The following is a 23,427-nucleotide window of genomic DNA, read 5'->3' as shown; positions in this document are numbered from 1 at the left end:
AGAGAGAGAGAGAGCATAAGCAGAGAGAGTGGCAGGTAGAGGGAGAAATATGTTCCCTGCTGAGCAGAGACCCCAATGCGGGGCTCAATCCCAGGACCCTGGGATCATGATCTGAACCAAAGGCAGATGCTTAACCGACTGAGACACCCAGGCATCCCAGTACCAAAAATTTTAAATGATATCCTTTGACCCAGCCACGTCACTTCTAGGAACCTTTCCCAAGCAATTTAAACAAGCCTGTGTGAAACATGTTTTCTTTAAAAAAAAAAAAAAAAAAACTACAATAATCATGAAATCTGTTACAGATGCAAAGGTAATATTCTCATTCTTATTTTAAAAAAAAAAAGTTGCATACAGTTGCACAGATAAATTACTCCCCAGATACATCTAATTAATGAACTAAGAGCATTTTTAAATCCATCACCTTTCTCAAGTATTTTCCAGAAGAATTCATAGAAGGACCTCAAAGGGCAGAAATCATGCTGTGACTGCTGGGTGTGTTCGGGCCCAGACCCCAGTACCTAGATGGCACTGATTCTGCAATTCAGCAAAGCAAGAATCGTGGACAGATTTCCAAGCATATGGACTCGGGCTCATCCGGCATGTTCAAACCTTCTTTCCATATGGAAAACAGGAAAACAAGCGACCCTAATTTTTCCTTAATCAGCATGTCCTCTGAGCATTGCCTTTGCAGTACAGAAGGAAAGCACTCTGAAAGGCAAGGTTGCTTTGGGGAGTTAAGTAAAAAGTTCACTTAAGACTGTCCCTCATTCCATGAATAGGTTGGTGTCCCAGGGGCCACTGGTCTAAGTCAGCAGAACGAAAGCCTGGAAAAGATATCTTGGTCGTCAGGTATGCCAGGAAGGTAGGGAAGACGTTCAAGAAGAGGGTGCATGTCAGAAAAGTGTGGACAACGAAGTGGGTAAGTAGGCCACGCTCACACTCGCTTGGGGAAGGGTGCGCGGCAGCAGATAGCAAGGACCTGAATTCACCGATTTATTGCTATCACTCAAGTCCCTGTAACACTCTGCAGACCTCCAGTGGGCACGCTTGGTCCCGACTGGGTAGACAGAAAGGTCAAGGAAGGGGACACAAGGAAAGAAGGGAGGGCAAAGCTTTCGAGGCTGAGGTTTGAACAGAGAAGTCACCGGGATTCTCAGGAGGGCCAGCATCCTGGAACCGTCTAAGAAAACCTGTCTGCCACCAAATGACAAAACTGCCATCTGATTTCAAATCCATTTGTGGCGGACTATGTTGAAAACCAATGCCTTCCAAGCAGAAAAAAACAGGTGCCTGAAAAGAATTTGCTCTGAAAAAGGTTGACTTTGAAGGGCAACTGCCTATCTTTCCCCCTCGATGAGAATAAAGGTTCCCTTCCCTCAGTCCACATCCACAGGCCGTGCCTGAAGTCCTTCTTGCTGCCACTTTTCCTTTGAGGATTTCCTTTGAGTTGTCCCCCCGGCCAGTAAGCACTTAATAAAGGTTATTTCTTCTTTTTCTTCTTCTTTTTCCTATTATTATTATTATTATTACCACTACTACTACTACGACTACTACTGCTACTACATCACCTGGTGCAATGTCTTCCAGCAGCTCCAAAAGGCCGCCTGAATAAAATCTGAGCCACAACTCAGCCTGTCCCACCTTCCCGTCTTTGTATCCCACTGATTCCTCCCAAAGCTCACAGCTTCATGAACTTGAGAACGGGCATATCTCTGTATAAAGTCCTTGTGAGCAGGAACTTCATCTTATTCATCTTTAAACCTCCCCAGATATCAAGCGCAGCGCCTTGCAAATAACTTTACATAGTAATCGTTTACTGATAAGTGTTGGAGAAGGTCAGGGAAGAGCCGGAACTGCCGGCTGAACTGTGAGCTGGACCCCAGCAACAGGACACTCCTCACCCCATCCCCTGTCCTCCGAATGTGCATTCTCCTTGCCTTTCCTGCTCCCAGAAGTTCCTCCAAGGTCACAGCCTTGAGATAGTGATGTGATGTTGAGAACACCTGCACAGTGTATGTGACTGAACCCAGTTAAGGCCTCTGTAGAAGTGTGTAGGGTTTGGTGGGCAAGTGCAGAGATCCAATCGCCGTGCTGCCCGCAAGACGACCCTAATTTCCAAGTTCCCTTATTAAAACTGCCACCTACCAACCTGGAGTGGCCTGCTTCTTTCTCCATCTCTCTCTGCCCTCTGAGTAGAGGGGTCAATTTCAGATCACACCGGGGAAGCTCCCAGGAGAGTTGCAAACCAGCCTAAAGGAAGTGGGCAGATCCCTCCATGGGCGGGGGGGGGGGGGGGGGGGGGGGGGGGCGCGGGCAGAGGATACGAACAACATGTTGTGATGGAAAGAACTTATTATACGAGTAAGTGATAAAAAGTAGGGGGGACTAGTGATTACAAAAAGCATGCAACCCAAAAAAGAATAATTTTACTATTTTCATGACATTTTCCAGAAGAATTGAGCTTTGTACATTAACAAAGCTCTGAATTACATTTACTCAACTTTTCACTCAAAAAATCTTATTGAGCCAGGTACTATAAAGAGCCCTATGTACCAAGCACAATGACAAAATTTGGGGTGGGGGGTGAGGACACAAAGGAAATGAGGACATGATCTCTGTCCTCAGAGTTGACCCTGCAATGATGGACCCAGGCACATAAGCACCCAACTCCAAAATGAGGTGTCTTGTCCTTAGGTAACACTAGAGAAACAAAAGGAAGACAGTAGAACTTTTCGATGATGCACTTCAGGATCTAAAAGGGTCTGCGATAACTGAACGGGGCATTCAAAACCCCTGGGCTGTGGTTCGTTCTCCCCATCAGACTCCCCTGTCCCCATCACCATTTCATCAGCCTCACAACAGTGTGACCCTGAGCTTTATAGGGGTGAATTTCTTTTGTGAGGCATTTTGGGGGAGTTCTACTGTATTATGTAAAATCCCCAAAGAGCTAACTCTGGAAGACTTCCAAGAAGAGGGGGCATCCTGGAGAGGGAAGGGATCCTCAGGTGAAAAGCAAGGGGAAGAACATTCCAGACAAAAGGGGGAATAACAAATAAAGGCAAGAGGAAGGAAGTGTGCGTGGCATGTTTGAACCATTAGTAACAGGGAGAAGCTGTGCCCCAGGGAGAGGGTGGGAGTGGTGGAGAAACAGCTAGAAGGCTTGTCTGAGGCTGGCTAATTAACAGAGAACCATTTGTCCTTGCACCTTAACAAGGGTCCCTGTTGACTGATGAGGGGAAACACCCGATGCACCCCAGGGCACATACAAACATGGCTGATGTGCTCTCCACCGGCCGTCTGGTCCTGTTCCTTACTAGGCAACACAGCACATGAGTCCTGTTAGCTCTAAGGTACTACAGATGGGCCCGTGTCTGGACAGGAAATAAATGGAGAACTAGGCCAATCATTACAATTCAATGCAGCCAACATTTACTGATTATTGGGTATATGAAGTCATCTTGCTGAGCCCTGAGGAACGCATGACAGCACTCCAAAATTTATCAGTGGAGTCGAGAAGGCAGTCATTAATAATAGATGTAGAATGTGATATATTGTAATATAATCCAGAAAATTCTAGGGCCTTTGAGTAAGATCTTCAAACCTTAGCCTGACAGTGAAGTGGAGAGCCCAGCAAAGATCCATTATATGCTCTCAAGGCAGCCAGTCAACCAGGCTGACGTGGCCTCCACACCGGATGGAGGGAGCCATTTTGACTGCAGCCGTGCTGAGGGAATGCAGGTGGGAAGGAACCTTCCCATGGCACGGCCAATCTCACCAGTTTCCTCTGGGCTTCCTGAGTCCCTGTAGTTTAGGCCTGACCCTAATGATCCATGAACCAGCCCTTCCATGGCCTTGGCCTTCAGGAAGGGGAACTCAGAGAATGTGAGCCAGTGTACCTCACGCCTGGGCAGGGAGGAGCGTCCAAACCCAACCGCCAATCTCACTCCTGAGGGGAGAGCGAGATCCCCATCACTCTTTGAGCCAAAAGGACACCCTAGCCTGAAAACTTCTGGCACCCTGCCATCTACTCTCTTGGTTCTCTTGGTTTCTCATCCATATTAAGGACAACCGTCTACTGTAAACCTATTCATAATCACTTCCCTCTCTTTATAAACCAGATCAAAACAAACAAAAGCGAGCACAAAAAAATATTTTCATACCTGGGCATCACTTCCTCTTGGGAACCTATGAAAACACCTCAAAAGCAGGCCTGGTTCTCATCAAAAGCACAATCCGGTCCTTTCTGCAATGTCCGTCATGCGTAGAACGATGTACACACACCCCCTTCCATCTCCTCTCCAGTGGGGCAGGCACACCGCCCCACCACACCCCGCCAACAGTCATCCCCTACCACTCTCTAAAATGTAAGGAGGCGATGTTCCAAATCCCCAATCACGCCCCCCCCCCCATAGAAAACCTGCTCTATGCTCAGAACAAAGCCTTTCCTTACTGGAGCACACGACTTGTGGTAGCTGTGGTCCCCCAGACCCAGCCGGTCACTCCCATGATCCATCTGGTCCTGCCCCACCAGACCCTCCCCCTCCACGCACCGAGACCGGAAGGAATCTTCCGCCTGTCTTTTCTTTGCTCTGACTGTTCTTTCTTTCTTTCTTTTTTTTTTTTTTAAGATTTTGTTTATTTATTTGACAGAGAGAAATCACAAGTAGATGTGGGGCAGGCAGAGAGAGAGAGAGGGAAGCAGGCTCCCTGCTGAGCAGAGAGCCCAATGCGGGACCCGATCCCAGGACCCTGAGATCATGACCTGAGCCGAAGGCAGCGGCCTAAACCACTGAGCCACCCAGGCGCCCCTGACTGTTCTTTCAACCAAAGACGCCCTGTTCACCCATTTGCCACCAGTGGCCAAGGCCGTCCTCCTGTGGTAGGTACGAAATGGAGCACAGCCTCCATTTCTCTAGGCAAAGACACAGATCCTTTGGCTTGCTGGGCTTGTATCAAGCACATATTTCATTCTTCTTGTTAGGACAGATGGTTATCTACCGCCTGTCTCTCTAAGTAAATGATAAGCTCTTTGAGAACATGAAATTGTCAACTTTATGTCTCCACAACCACCAGGCTTCACACACACCGGTTTGTAAAGGTCTGCTGAAGGAATTAGTTCTCCTGAGAGTTTCATTTAAAATATGTGCTTGCAGAAAGGAGCCTTCAACTTTATTTCATCATCATCGTATTTGTTTTCATAGTCCTGGAGGTGAATTCTGAGGTCTCTTTAGAAAAAGCCTGGGCCCCCAACCTGAAGGGAATATAAATTCCACCACCACCACCCCGCCCCCCTTATGTCAGAGACATTATGTATCTTCTTCCCAATTAGTCACAAGTCGCTCTTAGTTATAATCCGTATGTTCTCTTGGCGGGCTGTATGATTTAATAAAGACCAACACCACAAGAGGATCTGGTGAAATGAAAAATCTGAGCACAATGTAAATGCAAACCAAGAGTAAATTTGCTGCTGTACATTTGTGATATTTCACTGAATTTCCTCATCTCCTATTGCTCGCATAAGAACAAATAAATGGGGTGTCTGGGTGGCTTGGTGGGTTAAAGCCTCTGCCTCCGGCTCAGGTCATGATCCCAGGGTCCTAGGATCCAGTCCCATGCCGGGGCACCAGGCTCTCTGCTCAGCAGGGAGTCTGCTTCCCCGTCTCTCTCTACCTGCCTCTCTGCCCACTTGGGATCCCTTTCTCTCTGTCAAATAAATAAATAAAATCTTTAAAAAAAAAAAAAAGAACAAATAATTGGTTCCTTATTTGGTCGATAATTCTCAATAAATATACAGATGCTTTCATTTTACTTTACAGATCTGTTATTAAAGCAATAAATTTATTTTTCATCCACACAAATGGTAGTATTAAGCCATTACTGGATGCATTACATTTAAATTCTCATGCCCCAAGTGTTAGTCTAAGGCTCCTTTTACTCACTTTTATCCTAATACCACAGTGGTGATGAACCTGAGGGTTTGTTTACTGAGCACCATAGGAAGAGCCCACTACAATTAATTCATTAACATGTTCAAGCACTGCTATGACTTTCCTCGTAACAGAAATCTTAAAATTCAAACTACCACACTACAAAAAGTTAATTCTTTACGACAGAGTTCAACACGACATACCGAGTACTTCATCTGGCCACAAGATCTTGGGCAGGTCATTTGAAGTCTCTAGCTGAAAACCTGAAGCAGCAGACCATAATCTCTAATGAAACTTCCAATTCTAGTACTCTATTAAAAGATTAAATACTTTTATCTGATTCCCTGTTTACCATGCCACCCTGATTTACTTCATGCAATGTAATTTAATTCCTCAATGTGCACACTTTATCAACTTTACATCGCAAATATTACAAATGATCTTATGCCCCATGCTATATATACTATATGAGGAGGGATCATTGTTAGCTTTTCAGATCATCTAGCACGTCATTTTGGAACCAACAGGAAAGAATGACATAATCCTACAACTCAGCAACCGAAAAACCCAAATAACCAAATCAAAAATGTGCAAAAGATTTGAATAGACATTTCTCCAATGGAAATATACTAATGGCCAAGAACATCATCAGCTGCTAGAGAAATGCAAATCAAAAGCACAATGAGGGTGGTGTCTGGATGGCTCAGTCCGTTAAGTATCTGTCTTTGGCTCAGGTCATGATCTCAGGGTCCTGGGATCAAGCCTCATGGCGGGCTTCCTGCTCAGCAGGGAGTCTGCTTCACCCTCTCCCTCTGCCCCTTCCTTACCATTTATGCTCTCTGTCTCTCTCAAATAAATAAAATCTTAAAAAAAAAAAAAAAAAGCACAATGAGATACTGCTTCACGGCCATCAAGAGAGCTAGTATTAAAAACAAAAACCCTAAAAAACAGAAAATAGCAAATGTTGACCAGGATGTGGAGAAACCGGAACCTCCATGCATTCGTAGAAGGATACAAAATGGTACAGCCACTGTGGGAAAGTTTGATAGTTTCTCAAAATATTTAAAGCATGCAATTACCATATGATCCACTGGACTGAAAGAATGGGAAGCGGGAACTCGAACTGGTTCTTTGTAGACTACCCATCACAGCAACACTCTTTACCATAGCTAGATGGTCATGGTAACCTGAGTGGCTATCAACAGGTGCATGGATAAACAAAATGGGGGAATACTATTCAGTCTTAAAAAGGAATGAAGTTCGGCACACCTGAGTGGCTCAGTCTGTTAAGCCTCTGCCTTTGGCTCAGGTCATGATCCCAGGGTCCTAGGATGGAGCCCCACATGGGGCTCCCTGCTCAGCCAGAAGCCTCCTTCTCCTTCTCTCTCCCCCTGCTTGTGTTTCCTCTCTTGCTCTAACAAATGGATAAATAAAATCTTTAAAAAATTAAAAAAAAAAAGGAATGAAATTCTGGCACCTGCTACAACGGGGTGAACCTAGAAGGCGTTCTGCAACGTGACCAAAAAAAAAAAAAAACAAACAAAAAACAGACACAAAGGTGCAAATATTGTATGATTCCACTCACGTGAGGTAGCTGGCATCATCAATTTCATAGAAAGTAGACCGGTTGTTGCCAGGGGTTGAGGGCAGCTGGGTTATCGTTTAATAGGTACAGAGTTTCTGTTTGACAGGGTGAGGACGCTCTGGGGTGGATGGGCTGACAGCTGCACAGCATCATAAAAGCCCTTCACGCCACCAGATTATACACTTAAAGATCTCTCTAATGGTAAATTTTATGTTATGTAACCTTTACCGCAATTAAAAAAAAAAAAAAAAAGTAAGTAGCATTTACGAATTCACTACTGTTTGCACTGCTTCCTTCAGTCCTATCACGGATGATGGTGACTCTTTGATTCCAGGCAACCGGAAGTTTTCATGAGCCAAACGCGTGCGCGCGCAGCCAATGGGCGCATGCGCACACACCGAGCGTGCGAGGAAAGAGAGGGAAGCCAGGGGGGAACTGAGGCTTTTCAAAATAAAATAAGGGCCAGTTTCCTGTTCCTGGTGATGACACCTCAAACCAAGCGAGGGGAAAGCCTCTCCTGGCCACGCGCACGGTCAGCTTCTCCCAGCACCCACCTCTGGGGAGGGAGGAGAGCAGGGACTCCGATTAGCAGCGCTGCTGGTTAGAGCGCCGACCTTGAAGGAAGGGAAGTAGAGAGCCGAGATCGAGATCAGGACTTCCCCCACGTGGTTTTCCTGGACGATAAAAGATGCCAAGCAACAGTTGAATTCTACATGCCAAACGAAGTGTGGAAGGATTGTAGAAAAACAAGAGGGACAACAAAGCAGTATGCTGTTTTGTGCCTGTTATGTGGTTTATTATTAAGAATCTGTCTTCTAGGGGCGCCTGGGTGGCTCAGTCGTTAAGCGTCTGCCTTCGGCTTGGGTCATGATCCTGGGGTCCTGGTGTCGAGACCCACATGGGGCTCCCTGCTCAGTGGGAAGCCTGCTTCTCCCTCTGCCTGCCTCTCCCCCAGCTTGCATTCCCTCTCCCGCTGTGTCTCTCTGTCAAATAAATAAATAAAATCTTGTTTTAAAAATCTGTCTTTTAGGAATTAAAATGTATACAGCCGGCCAAAAATGTGTGCTATTGGCGCTGCTGCTTCCCCTAGGCTCTAAGACAAGGCCATGTGGCCCATCAAGACCTCTAGAGGGGATTCACCCACATCTAACAGCTCTTCCAGAAGTGGGGCCTTCCCAACTGCTTGATTCTGTTTTATATAGCTGTTAAAATTCGTGATCTCCTTGCAGTCATATCCTCTTGGCTAGGAACGCAGATCCTCTACCTAGCTAACTCAAATCCAAGCTTATTACCTTGTAACCTTTTTCAACCTCCCTCTCCACAGTTAGCACTGAGTAAATAAATACCTGTGAAATACATTAACTGAATGAATGAATGAACAAAATAGTCCACTGTGCCAGGGGAATGACTCATCTTAACCTAAACTGCAACCTGACTTTAAAGAATTTTTTTTAAAAAATTCTTAAGTCTTAATGTATGAAATGCACCTGTAAGAGAGGCAAATCCTCCCCCGCAATATTGTAAATTCATCCTGACTTCTCCACTCCCCAGTATGACCACACCCAGAAGTGGAAATGTAGTTCATCTGTCTACATTCCCCCCTGGGGCCTCCTTGGCAGGCTCCCCATTTCTACTTTCATTTTATAACCCAGAGGAGAAAGGGGAGCACTGCCATCTGTGTTGGTCTCTGGGAGTACCCAGAACACCCCCACAAGCCCACAGTGTCCTTTTGGGGCAAGAGCTTCTTGTCTGACTTCTCTGTCCCGATTCTATCCTGAGAACCTTAACTTCCAAGGTCAGCTAAACAGTGCACACGAGTGAAGTTTTTCCATATGAACAAAATCCCAACATTCCCCAAAACGAGTCAATAAAGATTTACCTTCAGGATTACTATTTTTTAAAGTGAGATTATACTTTCCTGTTCTTCTGTCAGTTGCAAATCCCCAAACCTACTAGAATTCACTTAAAACTAATCTGCAGTGTTTTCATTGGTAGAAAGCAATCAGGAAAGCTCTGACCCACTGAGCAGCTGGGAATTTCTATGCTGAAGGTTTGGTTTAGTCTTTATTTTTCTAGCTGCCGGCCCTGCTAACATGATTCAATGAAGGTCGTATTTAATCTCACAGAGAAAAGCTACCTAAGCAGTTCTTAGGTAGGCTTCAGTAAAAATAAATTGCCTTGGCTCTATGGAGAAGAAGTCTGTAGCTTCAACCCAACAATTATAGTCAGAGGGAACAAATAAAGGCAACTATAAAATACTGTACTTGATTTTCAAAGAATTTCACTGCTTACACGTTATGACTAAGTGTTCATTAATAATAAGGTTATTGTTAATAACTAACCCACCAAGAAAGGAGCAGCTCCCAAATATCCCCAAATCCCAAATATCTCCGGTTTATCAGTGACTATAGCTTATTTATACGTACAGGGAGCAATTAGTACACTCGCTGGATCTTAAATGTCAAAGAAAAGAGCTGGTAAAATTGTTTTAAAGTCCTAGGTACAAAGGAGAAGGAAAAAAAACAATTTTTCACCTTCTGGATGTTGAACCCCTAATACAAAGCGACAAATCTCGATGTTTACATGCCCAGTAGATATACCATTAGGTTTCTAACCCAACACAGCTCTGGGCCATCCATTCTGAACCGGAATTCAGCCTTCTGAGCTAACCTTTGCTTTGAGGCTGAAAATCAAATCAACAAATATTTATCTACTTCTTACTGCGTATCAAGTATTGGTGGGGAACACCACCAGCCTAGCTCACAAATCCCATGCCGGGTAGCTGTTACACATGGAGAAACCCAAGGAATCGAGGATTGTCTTAACAGTTCAAGGGGCCAGAAATGTTCAGGGCGTTTTAGTATCTTGGGCTGAAGAGATCAAGGTGGGGTTTATCTGGGGAGGTGGGGGGTGGGGGAGGGCCGTGCAGTTTTCACCAGATGACCGGACCACATCACCAAAATGACCGCTCAAATCTGCTTTCCCTCAGTCCTGTTAGGTTCAGTCCTCCGATAACAACTTTTCCCCTTACTTCTCTTCATGTCCTAATCCTGTACCACACCTAACACGGCAGCCATTTGCGGCCACCGCACTCTCAAAATGCGGCCAGGCTGAATTTAGATGTGCTCTAGGCACAAAAGACACATTGGATCTCGAAGATTCTGTACGAAAAAGGAACGTAAATGACCTCATCAGTATTTTCATATGAATCACATGTTGAAATGATAATATTTTGGACATGCTGAGCTATATTAAATAGTAAAACTAAATTTTCCACTTTCTTTTTACTTTCCTAACATGGCTACTAGAAAATTAAAGATTATGCCTGCAGCTCATGTTTTATTTGTATGGGACAGTGTTTTGTTTTGTTTTTTAAAGCTATGCTTTGGTACTCTGCCTCTGCGTCTGGTTATATCCAATACTAGCTCATAACAATCCAAAAATGTCTCCAGGATCTACAAAGGGATGAAAACTATTCTAAACTTTTTTTTTTTTTTTTTCAGATACAAGTCAGGGATTTGGAGGTTTCTGCAGTTGTGAGAAATCTTACGCCACACTCTGATGGAGTCCGACACTAAGTCATTCTCCAATAAAGGTTGTGTGACAAACAGAACTCTGCCGGATTCCTCAGTGGTCCTGTGAGATACTCCATCCCGATCGAGCCCCAGGAACGTGTACAATACAGAGAATGTATAGGGCATGTCTGCATTCACTTCCCCTAGAAACATTTGATTCTTCACTGGGCCATGAGAATTGGGTCTGCAGCCATTTGTCTAAATTAATTGCTCTGATCCAAGAGGATAATTGTACTCTTACCCGCTCCGGGGGGCCAACTGGTTATAGCTGGGACTAGCTCCCTGGGTTAAGTTCCCAGGGTGCCAGAAAGACCTGTCTCTAAGCGTGGACATTTCAAATGGAATGAAGCCCAGATCTTAGGAATACTCCTAGAAAAAGCCTGACATTCCAAAATGTTAGGATGAGAACCCTGAATCCTTTCCATCCACTCTCACGGGAGCATAGCCCACACCCACCTGCTCTCACAGCATCATTGAGGGTCTGGGAATGGCTGTCCATTGCCACACCCCTCTGGCTGTGGACCTGGCCATCATGATGGCTAAAGAAGTCTTTTCCCCTCCCCCAGTGTCTTGTTTCTGCTGTATTCACGAACATAAAGGAGGTATCTGTGAAGTGCAATAACATTTGTGACCCCCCACACGCACACATTTTTTGACAAAACATGTCCCACCCTCCCCTCACCAAGGAGCCCTCAATCTCAGTGGCTTCAAGTACCAAGAGCTGAAACTGGGACAAAGGCATCTCTCAGCATGAGGTGGGAAAGTCCAGCTTCTACAGCCTGGCTCCATCCATCAGGGCAAACGAGCTCAAGAATGGCCACATCCAACGGTTGGTTAAGCCTCTGACTCTCCATTTCAGCTCAGGTCTTGATCTCAGGGTTATAAGTTCAAACCCTGCTCCCAAGTATGGAGCCCACTGGGGGGGGGGGGGCCTTATCCACGTACAGCACCCTCCTCTGCAACAGCCCAATCTTAACCTTTATCAAGGTGAGGTCAGATGGCACACTTCAGAGTTGTTGTGAGAATACTTTCCCGGTTATAAAAGCAATTGTACTGCTATATTAATTTGGAAACTCCCAGTGTTTCAAGGGGAGAAAAAAAGCCGAGCACCCTTGATCCTACCATGCAAATATTTTCTGCCAGCTATGTCTTTAATGATGTATATACGCATACACATACATCTGTAAAATAAAGTTAGGGTCACAGTTAAGTATCTCTTTTCCTCCACTCAACTTATATCACAAGCACTTTTCCATCATTAAATGCAAAAAGATGAATTTGATCAGCTATCTGTCCTCATCATCCGGATGTGCGGGAGTTCATTTACATGCATCCCCATCGCGGGTACTTAGACTGTTTCCAAACTTTCACTATAACAAAAGCTAATTTGATGAACACCCTCATAAAGAAATCCGTCCCATCTCTGGTTACTTGACATGAGTACATTCCTAGAAGTAGGATTACTGGAACAGAGGGTTTAACATTTTTAAGACTTTGAGAATGTAACATCAAACTGCATTCCAGAAGATTTACTTCAACATACAATCCCAACTGCAACACGGAGTGCTTACTTTCACCATCGGTGACCTTCGGGACCCAGTGAGGCATTCAGGACTCAGCCTTAACTGTGCCACCTGTTCTTTGGGGGAACATGGAATCAACCCTTACTGCTTTCCTGATTCCTAGTCCCCTCTCACAACCTGACCCCAAATAAAAGAGCAGCGAGGAAGACCAGCATGGGATCTAAGAGAAGACCAGCATGGGTCTGAGACAGCGATTCCAATATTTCTAAAAATGTGTATCACCATGTGTCTTCCTTTCAGGGCCCATGGTTGCCTCCAAAGGCAATTCTGGACCGAGTCTGAGAGAGGCTGAGGCCTCCGCCCGGGACATCAATTCCCCTAGCCACCGCAGCCCCAGCACTCTTACCTCAAAAGGCTTCAACCAAGCCTAAGGGAAATCTACCCACAACCTCCTGTTCACTTGCCCAAAGTCGGCTGATGCCTAGCGGTTTTCCCATCAGATTCTACGTCCCGCAGGATAAAAAGGCTTAATTCCAAAGTCAGACATGGGGGGGGGGGGGTCCTTTAGTATTTCAACTTGACCTTGCATTCCTGCTAATTAACTACCAACTTGCTCCCTGCTTCCCTGAAATTCCTTCAGTGACACCTGTAATGAGACAGAAAATCTACCTGCCTGAGTCCCTCTTTTCTCTCTCTCCCATTCCAGAATTCAGGAGGCGCTATTCTGCCCTACACCTTATTCTGTTTTTTCATCATCTCCCTCTACGACAGTGTCACCTTCCAAAGCTCGCCCAGTCCTATCCTACCCATCCACGCACCCACTAACACCCCCTATCCAGGTGTTAGGACGCTCTTCTCACCACTGTAATTCTCATCCGGTTCAATAATTCCAGGGTAAGGAGAACAAAAAAAGCTCTCTTCAAAAATAATACATTAGGTATTAGTTGGGGAAAAAAAAAAAAAAAGCAATTTGTATGCAGTCCCTTCTCAGTCAAAATGTCAACCTCATGAAATGGTAAAGTCAGTAGGATTCTAAGATTACAGGGACAGGACAGTGTATTCTATCTATAAAATATTTCTTTAGATCCTACACAAAGCTGACATTTATCCGCTCAATAAGAACAAATTACACGGGAAGCTCATCTTTCCTTCCATCACACTGGGTGTGCGAGCATAGTAACAGATTGCTCAGTAGGCCTGAGAAGAAATTATTTATGAAAATTACACAGCACGTACTTAACTTCCAAAAATATTGGTTTAATGAAAATTAGAACTTTATCACACAAAATCCTAAATTAAGATATTTCGGTAAATGACACTGGCCTTGCCCTTGAGATAAACATGCTCAGAATCCCTCATCAGAAAGAACCACACGAGCCTTGTTTCTCATAAAAAGGGGGACGATGCTCCAATCCACGATTCTCTCTTGTTTAACGGAGCTGAATACCACACTGATAAAGGGGAAAATGAGCTGTACCAGAAACAAACACAATACAAACCCATAACTTTTGATGGCCTTCCTAGACCAAGAGACATACCCATAAAACAAAGCCCTTCTTGCCTCTTCAGAATGGAAAATTCAAAGGATCACAATCATCACACTAATATCACATTCATAGGACAAGCAAGGTCAACACAAGCAGGCCAGCGGAGAATGACCATGGATTCCCTACTCAAAGCCCTGTCTAAAATGTGGGAAATAGGTCTGCATAGCAGGGCCCAAGACAATACAAAAATAATCGATCAGGTCCTAAGAAGAGATACCTGATTCAGTGGTTCTCTGCCTTTGCTCTGGCCCATGCATCTGAGGGACAGGGATCCAGGAGGCTCTGGTACGTAAAAGGCTTGCTATAGGGGTGGGGGTAGTGGGTTCTTTGGGTGAAAGAATCAAGGAGAGGAAGGCACTGTAGACATTCTTAAGTCTAGAAGTTCCTTGCGGCTTCTGAAAGCCCCCTTCCCCCAGGTGACGTTGAGGCGCACAAGAGCCCCATACCCCGTAGCAAACAGAACCATGCAGCCCCATTTTACAGATGTGAAAACTAAGGTACCAAAAGGAGAGGTGATCGGGAGAGTTAAAGAAAGGGCGCAAACTCAATTCCGGGCCTCTGGACACTTGAGTTCACTGCACCTGCTCTACACAGAGCCTTGAACACAGCTGGTGGTCAACAAGTATTTAATAAACTAGTGATAGACGGTTACATGTGTGTGTTCATTCACTAAAATAACTGCCTGGGTTATTATAATTGTTCACATCCTGGGATCCCTGGATGAGTTCCCCAGCAGAACACAATGTTCCTGCCGCCAGCAGGGGTCCTGGGCTAGTTGCAGAACTCAGAGAGCCTAAGGGGACTATGAGTTTTAGATCAACCAGATTTGAGGATGCTCCTCCTCCAGGGTGGATCAGGAGTTCTGCCTAGAAGTCTTATGCCACTCTCATAATAAACATAGGCCTCAAAGTCTTCCTAACTAAACCAATTTATTTCAGGCACAGTTTGTCAAAAGATGGAGCTGGTGAGGGGGAAAATCACTCAAAAAGGATGCTTGAAGGTAAAATGCTGGCAGCTAGGGGCCTGCTGCCTGTAGCCCACGGGGCCTGGCAGAGTCCCCAGGACAGGATAGGGCTTGGCATCAGGTGCCCCAGGGCTGGATTTGCTGTTGGTATATCTCTCTTGGTATATTATAGGTAATTTATCAGTCTTTGTTGAAAAATCAAGATTTATTCCAACTGCCTCACTTCCGTTTCCAGCATCCACTTCCTTGAGTGCCATTCCTGAACCCTGCCTTGGGCAGACATTCTGCACCCAACAGCAATCACACTCAGGACAAAAGCAGGACACATCTGGGGCAAATGAGCAGAGAGCCCTGCCCTCCTACCCCATATGAAAAGGACCTGATGTCCCATACAGACAAAGAGAAGAACTGATTTTATTCTTAATAAAACTGACACTTCACGGCAATTTACATTCTGTTTATATATTACTTTATGTACTTTTAGATGTTATAGTTTATCAAAATATACTATCCGTTTATTACACATATGCAGTGTTGGGCATACAGTAAGCATTCAATAAGTTAAAGTTAACTGAATTCCCTTAAAGATGTTACAGCTAGGGGCGCCTGAGTGTCTCAGTGGGTTAAAGCCTCGGCCTGGGGTCGTGATCTCAGGGTCCTGGGCATGGGGGGGGGGGTCTCAGCTCAGCAGGGAGCCTGCTTCCTCCTTCTCTCTACCTGCCTCTCTGCCTGCTTGTGATCTTGTCTGTCAAATAAATAAATAAAATCTTTAAAAAAAAAAAAAAGATGTTACAGCTAAATACTAAAATCAGCTAGGGACATACCCATAATAAAGATAGTGAATTAGAGAGTCTGAAGCAACTGTGAAGAAAATTCACACTAAAGCACCTTGAGCCTGAAAAGATGGAGAGAGAGAGAGAAAGAGAGAAAATACATTGGCATCACTGTTATTTCCATATCATTTGGTCTCCATGGATACCATCTAATTCTCTTCTGACAGGAAAAAATTCACTGACAATATTATATTTCACTATTAAATTCTTTGATGCTTTACATAAAAAAGCTATGCTGTGTTAATTCCTCGCCATTATCCATATACTCTCAGAAGAAGTTAATCCTTTTTGCTGCAAAGTCTGTAAAAGAAAGTCACTGTTCAGTCCTGATTTCCTGGCTTTTTCACATTAAAAATAATGACAGAATTCTGAAAGTTAATGCCTTACACATTTGTAGATTGCTGTAACTTATACAACCTTCTTTCATACCCAGTATCTCATCTGTTCCCCAAAGCAACCCTATCAGATAGGCATTTAAGTATTATCATCACCTTCCACAGAACTAACCCCAAAAGGTAATCACCGGTTGTGTATTATCAGCTCACCAATTACAATACAATTTCCCCAGAGGGCAAGGAAATTCTTCTGTTCTGAGTTGAACCCGCAGAGCCTAGAACTGTGTCTGGTGCTTACTGAATATCCCAGGAATATTCATTAAATGAATAAATAAGGCCCTTCATCTGCTTTACTCCCCTTTTTGGTGTAAAGCACAAAACAGAACCATGTCCCAGATACCCCATTTAGAGTTCTGCTCTCTATCAAAAGGAAATTGAGCGAAAATGTTCTAGAAACAACAGAGCTCATATTCAATAATCATAAGAATAAAAGGACAGTGTCCCTGCAAACATGAAGCAATGAGTGCCCACCAAAAGATAAAAATCCTACAACTCAAATGTTCCACTACTCCTTGTGAGGTTTAACTCGCTTGGGTATATTCAACATCTGCCTGATAAAGGACTTCAGAAGGCAGAGGAAGAGAAAAGTGAGGCCATGGTTCATAGAACTGTTAGGACCTTAGGACAACCATTTCTTTGCCATAATTTGCTTCCAATTTAACTACAAACTCTAACTCTTGATTACCATGACATTTTTACAGGTAAGTCTGAGATATGCAAAATTATCTTCAACTTGTGAAGATCAAAAGAAAAAAGACAAGTCACTGAGAATGAAGCATATAAATGTTTAATATTAGGAAGCAATTACAAATCATCACAGAACAGAACTCCTGAATCCAAGAGGCCAAAATCTAACTTCTTACACAACAGGCTGTGTTATAAATTATAATCATTCACTAATTAGGAAATTCCGGACTTTGCCATCCATCAATCAATAGACGTTCCAAGGTTACCCCGCAGAAGTGCCCGTTTAATTTCCAAATATTCCATCTCCGAAGTTTCCTTAGAAAAGATAAATTTTTTCTAGGATTTTTTAGGTTTCTATTTCTACCTCTTTCCCCCCTCCAAAAAAAAATAAAATTAAAAAAAAAAAAAAAGAAGAAGAAGAAAAAGGAAGGAAGGACCAGGCGTTGGGAAAATTAGAGAATCCTGAATCTGTGTGCACCCCGAAGTGAAACAGTGATCCCTTCCAGGTCCTGGTGGGGAGCGCGCATCTGCCTGACATCAAGACGACCCACCTTTCGAACTCAAGTCTGTCACCAGACCTCTGTCTGCACCTGCCCAGCGAGCACCAAAAAGTGCAGGCTCCTAAGCTCCAGTGCCATTTTCAATCGGTCTGAAAACTAATAAATGACGGCAGGCTTGACAGCAGCCTTGGCGATTCCTGAAAATCCACAACAGGAAATGTAACTATCCTCCACCCTCCCTAGCCATTCATCAAAAGCAGACCGAGTCGCAGCAACAGAGAGGCCAGTGGCACAAGGCAAATGCCAGCAGTTTTCCTCCTGGAGAAAGACTCTGCGTTTTCTTATTCCGTGACCGAGGACGGGGAGCCCTACCCACCGGCCGCACCGGAGGGAGGTAGCTGAAGAGGGACGGAGCGGCTAAAAAATGTCCCCAAGTTCCAAACACTCCACTAAGGGGTTGCATACGAGTGAACGCCGCCCCGCTCGTGCGCGGCCACCCCGACTGCCAGTCCCAGGGGGCACACGTACGGCTGATGCCCCAGGCTTCTGCCTACACCCCCGGACCCGGGCGCGCGCCCGGAACACCGTCTCCGCGCCCGGCTCGGGCTGCCAGCCTCCTTCCCTTCTCCCCCTCTAACAGGGCAAGGGGGTAGGGCGGCAAACGTACCGAGACCTGGGGCCAAAGACAGATGCCGGCGCGTCCTGGCGAGGGGACGTAGTTACACCCAGAGGCCCCTGGAACTTGCAGCGGCTGCCCGAGCCCCTCTCGGGGGCCGGCCCCCAGGCCGGGGCACCGAGCGCGGCCGCAGGCGGGCGGGCGCCACGATTGGCCGCGGCGGGCAGCGCTCGGTGGGCGAGCCCGGCCGGCGAGGCGGAAAGGAAGTGGCGGCCACGGCTGTGCACCAACCACGTTCGGCCGGCGGGCGAATGCCACTCGGCGCCCAGAGCGGGGTCGGAGGGCGCGGGGCGGGCACTCGCGTCCCCACCCCGCCGCTGCCCGCGCCCCTGGACCCCCAGGGGACGCCCGCCCCCACGCCTGCCAGCAGGGCGCCGCTCGGTCCCCGGAGGCTCCCCACCCCCACCTCGCCCGCTCCGTAGCCGAGGCGGGTCAGGCCCAGCGCACCAGGCCGGCCCGGGGGCGCCTGCGGGGACCCGGCGGCGCCCGGCGCTAGGCCGCGGCCGGGGCGGATGACCCCTCCGCGCGGCGCCCTCCCGGGACGCGCCGCCGGAGCCCCTCCCCGCGCGCCTGGACAAGTGCAGTGACAAAGCCCCCGGGCCAGGCCGGACGCTGGCCGGCGGGAAGGAGGACGCGGCGTCCCTCCGGAGCGGCGCTGGCGGCAGCGGCCCAGCTCCCAGGAAGCCGGGCGTGCCGGCCAGGCCCGGCGCCCAGCCCCGCTCGGAGCCCGCCCGCCGCCTCCGGCCGCTGGCACCCGACGCCCGCGGCCGCTCCCCCAGTCCCGCGGGCCGGCGAGCCCTGGGACCGCTGCGGGGCGCCCCACCAAGTTTCCTTTGGCCGCGGCGCCAGGCGCCTCTCCTGGCCGGGGCGCGGGGCGCAGGCGGCGGGGCGGACGGCGGGCTCCTTCTTGTTTTCGCTGGGGCTGCCCGGAGAGAGGCGCCGCCGCCGGACACCGAGAAGGACCCGCTCCCCTCCTTCGGATCTGGTGGCGACCGCGTCTGTAAACACACACGCACGCAGACACATGCACACGACAATTTTGTTTTAAAAGGAGGCCCGACTCCGGCGGACCTGCACCCACACACACAACACCTGGGGCGCAGAATCACACAGAGCAGGTCTGTGTCCATGGAGCCACCTCTCCCCGTCTGCAAATCCAAAAGTGAAATTAAACCTCCACCAACCTCCTCCTCCTCCTCCTCCCTCTCTACCTCCTCCTCCTCCTCCTCCTTGCAGCCTCAGCAGCCCCAGTAGCAGCAGCAACAGCAGCAGAACCTGCTTCCCCTAAAATCAGATGATCCATAAGAGCTCCGACCGTTCCTCCAAAAATCGGTATTAATATTCATGAACCCCAGCATTTTCCGCCTGCAAAACACTGTGTCAAACCGTCAGGACGCGCGCACACACACACAAACACACACACACACACACATCCCCTCCAGTCCTCACAAACATGCCCTCGAGAAAAACACACACGCACAGTCACAACTATTATTTGAAAAATGTTACCTCTCGGTGTGCTTTTTCACACTACCAATACAATTCCGCAAGGTTTAAGTGTTGCTAGGGTGTGTGAAATGGAAATGAAAGCCCGTCAGTTGAATAATCGCAGGAGCAAAACTAAAAGTTACTCCCCGGCTTGCCTGAGAACAGTCCAGATCGAAAGCAAAACAAGGAGAGGAAACTGCGAAGAGCTGAGGCTGGAAATCCCCCCACCCCCCGCCCTCCTCCCTGCCTGGCTCCCTCCCTCCCTCGCCTCCCCCCTCCGCCCTCCTCCCTCCGCCCTTCCTCCCCAGTGTTTGTTTCAAGCTTGTGCAAGCAGGAGGTGGAGGCGGAGGGAGGGCGCGCGCGGCCCGGCCGGGAGGTGCGGAAGTTCGCCGCCGCCGCTCATTGGCGGGCCGCGCCGCTTTCATCATTTCTCGGAAAAGTCAATTTCATTTTCACTTCCCCACGTCGCGGCAGCAGGAGCAACAAGCGGCTGCTCGTGAGTCTGTTGTTGGCACCCCGGGACGCTCCCGCTCGCCGCGCCCACCGCCGAGGCTTGGGTGGGAGAGGTGGGGGTGGGGGTGAAGGGGGTGGTCCGGGAGCGACCCGGGCGCCTGCTTCGGTTCTGGCCAGAAGCTAGCGGCGGTAGGAGAGGAACGCAGGTACCCGAGCCTCCACCCTCGGGGTTACCTGGAGGTTGGGAAGGAAGGAAGGGGGAGGAGGCGGAGGGCGGCGAGGGGAGCAAAGGGGGCGCTTGCCTTCCAGCGGGTGGGGCAGGTGTGAGTGGTGTTGAGCATCGCTGTTTTCAGGGGGGGGGGGGTGACAATTCACTCTGTGACATGCCCGCCTCCAGGAATAAAAGGAACAATGAACTGACAAGACAGCAGTACTTCGATAGTCACGCAAGAACTGGGCCCGCCGAGGACCGGCGACCTTAACCTTAACTGAACCGTCGTCAGGAGTTGAGGGTGTCACCATTTGGAGGGCTGTCGCCATCTCTGGCACCACCTGGCGCTCTGTTCCGGAGGGAAGGTGATAAAAGGGGGTGCCCCCCCCCCCCGGGTCGGTCTACAACATCACATGCGAGTTATCGCCGGTGCAACAGAAGTTCCTTTACTGCAGGAGGAGGTGCGCAAGGGTGTGAGTTAATCTTACATCCAGATGGCTTTATCCTGGCCGGTCCAGGAGAGGGGCTTCGTACTGGGATGCGTTCCTTCAGCCAGGTTGAGATTTGGCCCCTTTAACTTAGTAGCTGGGCCTGCTCCCTCAAGTTGTTCGACCAAAGGCCTCGGTTTTCAATGCTGTGAAGCGGGGATAAGTGATAGAAGCCAAGAATACAACTACAGCACCTGTCCCCTTCAGGGTGTGTGAGCTCACACCAGCACAATTCATTTGAGACCTACCGCTTTGGGGTCCTTTGCCTTAACAGTGTCAATTCTCATCTAATTATACCTCTTTCTTCCCTCAACTGCAGTTTAACCAGCCTTCTCCCAACTTCTCTCTGCCACCAAGAAAGACCCTTCCTGGGAGGCCGTAGCTATTGCATGTGAACACTTCTAAAAACATAGCGCCAACATCCCTCTTTGCCACTGAAGTATTGAATTCTGTGGATTGGAAGAAATAAAAGTCTCTCAGTGTGCATATGTGATGAGGAGATGGCTGAGTGTTTAGGATTCTGCTTCGTGGCTGTGATCTCGGAAACAGATCTCACATATGCACATTGCTTCTTCCCTCTCCTGTAATACTGTCTGACACAGACACTTGCTTCCTTATTTCATAGAGCATTGACCACTCCAAGCACTGAGCATCCTTATAGACAAAGTCTGTAATGCGGCTGTCGCCCTTTACCCACCTAGGGACACAAGTTAAAAACCCAGTAGTCATTCGTGATGTCTTCTTTCCCCCAACGTACATCCAATGGGTAGCACCCTACTGACCTGTTGATGCTAATACATGTGGACCTGGCCCCTTCATCCCCAATGCACTCCCTGTGACCAGTGAAGGCAGCTGTTGCCAACCATGCCCACCCTTGGGCTCCTCCGGGTTAGCAGCCACGCGACTGTCCAATGCAGTAGAAAACTGACTTCAAATAAAGCATGATTCTAACCCTAATTCTGCTTCTCATAAACCGCCCTGTAACCTTCAGAATAAAGTCCATTTTTTATTACATATTTATTTATTTGGAGAGAGAGAGCGCAAGCGATGTTGGGGGGTGGTTAGAAAGGAGGCAGGCAGAGAGAGAGAATCTCTGCCAGGCTCCACACCCAGCATTCCGTCAGACACAGGGCTCCGTCTCGCAACTCTGAGATTATGACCTGAGCCAAAATCAGGAGTGACTTCACGACAGAGCCCCACAGGCGCCCCATCGAGTCCATATTATTTAACGAAACCTATAAAATCCACTATGACCTGGCACTGAGCTACTTTTCCAGCCTCATCTCCTACAACTGTCCCCCCCACCCTGCCAGCTCTCTGCTCCTCCCTTTTGTCTAATCAGCTGTCATTTCTTTCTATAAATCACCAAGAGCCAGCCTCTTTGTTGTTTTATCCTTTGCAGGGTACCCAGCACACAGAGACCCAAATACTTGTGAATTAATAATCACCTGCCCTTTTTTTATCATGAAATATTTTAGACTTTTCAGAGTATTTTACTTTTTAATATATCATAACTGATATTTATTGTACAGAATGCAGAAAATGCAGCAATGTTGGGAGAGGAAGATAAGCCACCTGAAATGTCACCAGTCAGAATTTGGGCTGTTGATATTTTTATGCATTTCTTCCTTTAATTTTCCCAAAGGGCCATTTCCAGTCCTCATTGGCACAGTCTCTCTGTATCATGTAGAAATGCCCGTTGCGCTGCCCATTTTCCATGATGTCTGAGTGACTTTCCTCTGTCCTGTTCTATTTCTTGGCCGGCTCCTCTTCTGCTGCCAGCCCCCTAAATTATGGTGTTTCCAGACATTCCATCTTAAACCCTTCCATTTTCTCATTCCACGTGCTTTCCCTTTGAGTGCTCTCACTCAAGGCCAAAGCTTCAGATAGCTTTATTTGGTGTTAGCTCCAAAATCTGTAGCTTCTGAAGGCTGAATTCATTACCTCCTGGACGGTCCTTGGGTTCGACGAATTATGCATGTCTAAAACTGAGGACATCTTTCCCAACAATCTTGTATATTTGTCACCTCACTGACCTACCCAGCAGACTGGCAGACATCCCTGACTCCTGCCTTTCCTGAGCCCCCTGGAGCTCCCGGAGGCAGGGGTACTGTTTCCAATTTTTCAGGCCCCTGAACACATAAAGCATGGGATGAATTTCACTCTGTTCGTATAACCTTGATGATGTATCGCTACAGACCAAAAGTATAAATACGCCCCCCAAATCCACATGGTATTGATATACACAGTCAAGAAATATTTCTTAACCCTTTGATGAGATACATACACTCATAAATCTCTGGAAAATGGATTGATGTAGCAAAATATAATCTTTTCGAAAGTCCCTGAATAAAGTGACCTTTGCCATTCCAAAGAAATTTGACCAGACACCTTGGTCTAATACAAAACCATTGTTCAAGCAGTCTTCTGTAATGAAATGAGAGTGATCTCCTTAGTGAGGCCTGTTAATGTTTCACCTGTGGAATGGAACCTTCTAAAAGATCCATCTGCATGCATTAAAGCTAATTTCTTTTCAAGGAAGTTGAATAAGAGCAGTGATTGGTTGGGGCTG

The 23,427-nt window shown here is 47.3% G+C and overlaps 1 protein-coding gene and 2 long non-coding RNA genes across 10 annotated transcripts in view; 2 read left to right on the top strand and 1 right to left on the bottom strand.

Annotated features, from left to right (window-relative positions):
• The window catches only part of IRF2 (interferon regulatory factor 2), an 82,453-nt gene extending 62,518 nt beyond the window's left edge, over nucleotides 1-19,935 (bottom strand). The window contains exons 1-2 of one of the 7 annotated variants that reach the window (XM_082715739.1): nucleotides 19,725-19,893; nucleotides 19,400-19,590 (exon numbers count right to left, since the gene is read on the bottom strand). The gene's annotated coding sequence lies outside the window, so the exon portion shown is untranslated. The other 6 variants (XM_082715740.1, XM_082715737.1, XM_082715735.1 and 3 more) reach the window with 6 other exon arrangements.
• LOC309855458 overlaps nucleotides 1-23,427 on the top strand; it is a 265,355-nt gene that overhangs the window by 15,208 nt on the left and 226,720 nt on the right. The window lies entirely within an intron of this gene.
• On the top strand, nucleotides 20,022-21,343 carry LOC309855447. Of its 2 annotated transcripts, XR_014306800.1 has the most exons (3): nucleotides 20,022-20,199; nucleotides 20,554-20,828; nucleotides 21,175-21,343. It is a non-coding gene; the product is annotated as an uncharacterized lncRNA (long non-coding RNA). The 2 variants fall into 2 exon arrangements; XR_014306801.1 differs by having other exon boundaries at nucleotides 20,028-20,199; nucleotides 20,554-21,343.

The sequence above is a fragment of the Mustela nivalis genome, assembly GCF_964662115.1.
Source record: "Mustela nivalis genome assembly, chromosome: 20".
In the NCBI taxonomy this organism is placed as follows: Eukaryota; Metazoa; Chordata; class Mammalia; order Carnivora; family Mustelidae; genus Mustela; species Mustela nivalis.
Note: the sequence above shows the minus strand (reverse complement) of the source record. Positions and strands in the feature narration are given on the sequence as shown.